Source organism: Xyrauchen texanus, chromosome 25 (assembly GCF_025860055.1).
Source record: "Xyrauchen texanus isolate HMW12.3.18 chromosome 25, RBS_HiC_50CHRs, whole genome shotgun sequence".
NCBI classification, from domain to species: Eukaryota; Metazoa; Chordata; class Actinopteri; order Cypriniformes; family Catostomidae; genus Xyrauchen; species Xyrauchen texanus.
In genome coordinates, this window is record NC_068300.1 from 13,262,866 (window position 1) to 13,269,271 (window position 6,406).

Sequence of the window (6,406 nt, forward strand, 5' to 3'; positions counted from 1 at the left end):
AGCCGAAAAATACTGCACATTTTTATTTTTTCTTACCTTCGGGGTGGAAATACAACGTTGCGATTTGTCAAAACATAGCGCAGAACACAATCACCTATCCGAAGGGGGAAAATTCCCCGACGGCTCGACTCTGATCTTTTTGAATGCAGGCATTTTAAAGGATCAGCTGTTTTATCTGCATCTATCGTATCATTCATCCACGCCGGGATTTTAGTTTCTTTAGTGCATGAGGTCCTTGTCTGCCTTCGTCTGCCCCGTTTTTGACTTTAAAGAGCTTGCCTGCGACGTTAAATACTCGCAAAGGCTTTTTCATTCACAAAATCACAATTTTTAGTCCATGCCAATACTAATATCCATTGTTTACGATGCTTAAATGTTACGCCACATCAGATATCACTATATCTTCGTGAATAAACTGCTATTTTCTCAATGATCTGACCATTTCCATGGGCTGAAGTCGCTTTTGTCTGTCATCTTGTAACCTTGTGGAAGTCTGAAGCTGAAATAGACTGAATCTACAAAGACAAGGCTATCATTCAAACACAGGAAGTACCGAAAGAACGATTTAAAGGCTCTACATTTCTACCCAAGGTAAGGCTATGAAATGGTTTTCGTTTCAGTTTTGCTTGCCTATCCCTATATCTTAGCCTACGAGTGAAAATGGTTTGATCAGTAGACCGGTTACAACACAGCATGCCATTTTCTGCTCTGTCACAAGACTATGTGTGTCTACTCCAGTAAAGAATATTAAAATCATGGGGTAAATCATATGTGATGTGTCATCTCAAACATACTGGGTCACCCTTTGCATTACAGCACATTTATTCTCGTTATTACAGTGTAGTATTAACGATTGACGTGTTGTTATTGTGTAATTACACATTTTTGTTAATTTCTTTCATAATTAAATGTAGCAGCATGCAATATGTGTAACATGGACACTGTAATGTAAGGTCTGACGTCACATTGTAGTAATCCATCCACTTCCTGCATTGTCAGACCCTTTTAAATTCTCAGCTGGTCGATTTGCATAGGAAGTGCTCAATGGATGCACTCAATGAATGAGATAAATTGCAAAGTCACCAATGCAAGGTTTGTCAGTAAAAGAGAAAAGAGGCTTGATGCATGTGTGGCATATGTCTAGGATGGGCTATGTCAGTGCAGACCAGCCAAACAGGCTGATGTGTTGTCTGTAGTCATGCTTTGTCTTTCCACCCCAAATAGGCCAATATGTCACGAGCTCTGCAAGTAGTGCTGAATTAAGGCACTGGGCATTTTTTGTTTGTTTGTTAAACTTGCCTTTCTTAGTTATTGCTTTCGTTTCTGCCATTTTGCTTTAAAGGAATTGTTCACCAAAAAACGACTCATTATTCACTTACCCTGATACCAACCCAGATGTGTATGACTGTCTTTCGTCAGTCAAACACAAAGGAAGATTTTTAGAAGAAGATAGAGCTCTGTCAGGTCCTTGTAATGCAAGTAAATGGGTGCCAGCTGGCAGCGATCTCATGGTTAAAAATAAAAAAATGTAACAAACTTTTGTATTAAAGATATTTCGTCAGAATTCTATATAAAATAAACCTGTTTGCCAAAATACTGTATTTTCTAGTGAATGTTGTTAAAGTTTTTATAATTTTAGAGTGCCTTTGCTGTATTTGCCAACTTGATACATTTTTTAAAACAAAATTTCAAAGTTTTCGTTAAATACATTTAAACGCTTAAATAATGCTTTAAAACACACAAACACTGGGAGGGGTTAAGCCCCACCCCGCGGAGGGGCTTGTCAACTGATCTTACGCCATTGTCATTTTGGATGAGATCGTGAAAGGACTTTAAACGGAGTCGTGTAAGATTTCTGTCTTATATAGTTAAAATTATATATTATGTTTTTAGAAAATATATCCTGTTTGCTAGGTTAATGTTAAACATCGTCTTACTTACATCCCTTATCGCTGAATGAGTTCATGAAAGGATTTTAAACGGTAGATTTTGTGCTGCATTTTACAATTTATGCTATTTAAAATGCTCTTTGTTGAAATACAATTTTTAAATACATTTTATGTTTTTGTTCAGCATCTTTAAAGTGACAATGCTAGTGATGTGTTAGACAACCTAATGTTTAAAAAACACATTTTCTTCTCTTTGTCAAAAGTTTAAAAAACAAAACAGGTTTTTCACCAAGCATTAAACCCCATTAAAGACATCATTTAAACACATTTTAAACGTAATACTACTTTTTTTGTCATCTCAGTTTTCCATTAAAGATTAATAATCTTTCTACTCTTTTAAATACACATATGGGGGTATCAGAACAGACACATCATATTACAGCATGTACAACTGCCCGAGGGAGGGAGAGGGCGGAGGGAAAGGTCAAATGTACAGCAATTAAGCCATAAATCAGGGCCATAAATCAATTTTGTCACAACGTACATAATACCTACTACTAGAACTAAACAAGGGAAAAAAGGAAGGATAGAAGTGTTTTAGAAGAACCAGATGAACAGTGAGAAAAATATTAAAGTTTAGCGATCAATTTGGGGTAAGTATAATTAATCCATTAAAATTGACAAAGATGATAAATAAATCTATTGGAAATATAGATTTAGCAAAAGTACTATCTGATGGAAATTTGTTAGTGGGATGTAACAAAGAAGAACAGGCAAATAAAGCTCTTAAACTTAAGGAAACAACCAGAATTAAAGTGGTTAGTACAAACCAAAGTAGGAGAAAAAGGTAGAAACGGGGAACAAAGAGGTGTTATTTCTGGGGTACCACTTACATGGATGAAATTTAAAGTAACGTAAAGGAATAATATTGAATGTGCAAAGAATTATATCAAACGTGGAAGGAAATACGAGAGAAACTGAAAGAGTAGGATCTGATGGTTGACTGTGTAAAGGCAGCAGAATCAGAACAGATGATCTGGATTCAGCTTTCACCTGTCTCAACGACTCAGTGACAGCCAGCAGGGCAGTCTCAGTGGAGTGTCCACTTTTGAAGCCTGACTGATTGTCATCCAGCAGCTTGTTCTGTGAGAGATAGGCGGAGATCTGATTGAAAACTGCCCTTTCAAGTGTTTTTGCCATGAATGGGATGAGAGAGACTGGTCTGTAGTGTTCTATCTGTGTGGGGTTAAGTGCAGGTTTTTTCAGCAGTGGGGTTACTCGAGCCTGCTTAAATGTAGTGTGAAAAGTGCCTGCAAGAAGGGATGTGTTAATTATGTGTGTAAGTGCCGGTAGTATGGACGGAGAGATGGCCTGGAGAAGGTGTGATGGAATGGGGTCAAGGGAACAGGTTGTGGGGTGGTTGGAGAGGAGGAGTTTAGAGACCTCAGTGTCAGTTAAAGGAGAGAACATAGGGAAAGAAGAGTCGCATACAGGAGCCAAGTGTTTGACAGGGTGTGGTGCAGTGAATGTATTGCTGATGGCTGTAACCTTATTAGTAAAAAATGTGGCGAATATATCTGCTGTCAGTGATGTGTCAGGTGGTGGAGGGGAGGGCAGAGAAGTGTGTTGAATGTTCTAAACAAGCTACGAGTGTCTGTGGTGCTGTTGATCTTGGTCTGGTAATATGAAGTTTTTGCAGTTTTAACGTTATTTGAAAAAGTTGCAAGAAGAAGCTGATATTTCCCTAGATTAGCTGGATCTTTAGAGTAACAAGGGAAGATATATTAATTGAAAAGAGAAAGTTGGTCAAATTCCACGAGTTATAAACAGTACAGCTGGGAATCTAAAATTCAAATTTTTTTATTGATAGTCATAGCAGCAATACATCACCTAGGAATGGAAGGGTTAACATGGGAAGAAGTAAGAGATGAACTCCAGATAAGATCCAGTCAAGAATCATGTGGATATTAATTATTTATGATAGTAATACTTCAATGCAAGATCTCTAATAGCAAATGGTCAAGAGTTTAAGCATTTTATCGAAGGATTACTAATAAAGCCAGATGTCATTTGTGTCCAAGAGACATGGTTGAAACATTATATGAATTTTGTTTTACAAGGGTATATAGTAATTAGAAGTGATAGGGAAGAAGGGAATAGTGGGGGATGTGCAACATTTATTAAACAAGAAACACCCTATAGAGTACTGGGAAAGGGAAAAGATCAAAAATATGTTGTGGTGGAAATGTGGTGCAGGGAACAGGAGATGGTGATTATAAATTATTATAATCTGTGTAAAATATTAGAGTTAGACAGATTGTTGGAAGTACAAAGACAAGAAAGTCAAAGAGTAATATGGTGTGGGGACTTAAATGCATATACTACACTTTGGGGAGGTAGGAACATAGATGCAAATGGAAAGAAAATTTAATAGAGAAAAAGGAACTGGTATGTCTTAACGATGGGAGGGGGACTAGGTTAGATGTTTATACTGGATTGGAATCAGTGCTGGATTTAACATTAGTGTCTAATAATTTGGTTAGAACATTTAATTAGAAAATAGCATAGGGAGTGATCATTACCCAATAGTCACAACAATGGATATTGACACAGATAAGATTGCTACACAAGGAGGGGAAGGTGGATTTATGAAAAAGCAGATTGGATTGAATTTGAGAGAATATGTGAAGAAAGAGTGACAGTAATTGGTGAAAAGCAAGATATTGAGAAATTAAATGAGAAACTTTGTAAAAGAATCCTAGAGGCAGCATCAGAAACAATACCAAAAAGTAAAGGGAAAATGAAAAGGAAAGCTGTTCCATGGTGGACTGACAAGTGTAGCAAGGTGATAAGAGACAGAAATAGAGCTTTTAGAAATCTTAAGAGAACAGATAATTATACACAATTAATTGAATACCAGAGAGCCCAAGCAGTAGTGAGGAAAACAATAAGACAAGCTAAGAGAAGAAGCTGGCAAAGTTTTTGCAATGAGATAGGAACATCAACTCCAGTAGAAGAAGTGTGAAATATGATCAAGAGAATGTGGGGTAATAGAAAGGAATGGGAGTATCCAGTATTAGAAGTACAAGGTGAAGTAGCAGTTACAGACAAAGCAGAAATGTTGGTAAAAGCATTGGTCCAGATACTTCTCCAGGAAGAAGGAAGGAGCAGGAGAGAAATAACAAAGAGAAAATATTTAAAAATACTGGAAAGGAGTGGGGAAATGGAAGATCAGCCAATCAACTTTCTATTTACTCTTTATGAAAAGAGCTTTAAGTACTGTAAATCAATAATACTCATATATCACCAAGGAAGGATCAAATAGGGTATTAATGCTGAGACATCTTAAGGATGGGGCAATGAGAAAACTGTTGACACTATATAATAGAGTATGGGAGGAAGGTAGGCTTCCAAAGGCATGGAAAGATTCCTATTAGGAAGCCTGGGAAGGATCCATCTAAGCACACTAATTATAGGTCTCGATTACATCGAATATATATAAAAAATTATGGAAAGGATGGTCACAGAAAGGTTACCATATTCTTTAGAAAAGAGAGGACTAATAACAAAATACCAGAGTGGATTTAGAAAAGGAAGAGGAACAATGGAAGATGATATTAGAAAAGCACAGATAAATATAGTGGTACTTTTTTATGTTGAAAAAGCATATGACATGATGTGGAAAAAGGGTCTTCTGATAAAACTAAAAATGATGAATATAGGAGGAATAATTTTCAAGTGTATAAAGGTTTTTATGGGAAATAGGAATATTCAGGTAAGGGTAGGAAATGAAATATCAAATAGAAATAGAAAATTGGATTCCACAGTCCACAAGGAAGTGTAATAAGTCCGTTAATGTTTTCTATAATGATTAATTGTGTTTTTTCCCAAGTTCAACCAGATATAGGATGATCTCTTTTTGCAGATGATGGGGCAGTTTGGAAAAGTGGAAGGAACATTCTACATATAAATAGAAAGATACAAGAAGCAATAATAAAGGTAGAAAGGTATGGCATATGAATGGGCATTTAAATTCTCAGTAGGAAAGACAAATCCAGTAGTTGTCTCAAGGAAAATTATTCTCCCAGGAATTAACCTAAAAATGTATGAAAGAACATTAAACTGGGTGAAAGTTTTTAGATTCTTAGGAATCTTATTTGACACAAAATTAACATGGTCAGATTATATAAATAAAATTGTTGGAAAATGTCAGAAAGTAATAGACATCACAAGGAGTGGAATGGGGGCTGTCATGTTCTCTGTTGTCTTTTGTTTTTGTGCTGTTATTTTGAATTTTAGTTTAGTTCCTGTTTCCTGTTTGGTTTTTGTAGTCCTTTGTAGTTTCATTTTATGATTGGTTTTCCCCTGATTAGTTCTCTTTCCCTGATTATTTCCCCAGGTGTTCCTTATTCCCTTGTCTGTTCCATTTGTGTATTTAAGCCCTTTAGTTTCCTTGTTTCCCTTGTTAGTTCTTGCATGTTTTTGATGCTCTGTGCCAGGTCTCCCTTGTTTTGCTT

At 36.3% G+C, this 6,406-nt stretch overlaps 1 protein-coding gene across 1 annotated transcript in view; it reads left to right on the forward strand.

The window, feature by feature from the left end:
- The first annotated feature begins 26 nt into the window (after window positions 1–26).
- The window catches only part of csrnp2 (cysteine-serine-rich nuclear protein 2), a 23,914-nt gene continuing 17,534 nt past the window's right edge, over window positions 27–6,406 (forward strand). The window contains exon 1 of the mRNA XM_052090771.1: window positions 27–591. The gene's annotated coding sequence lies outside the window, so the exon portion shown is untranslated. The remainder of the gene's footprint in view (window positions 592–6,406) is intronic.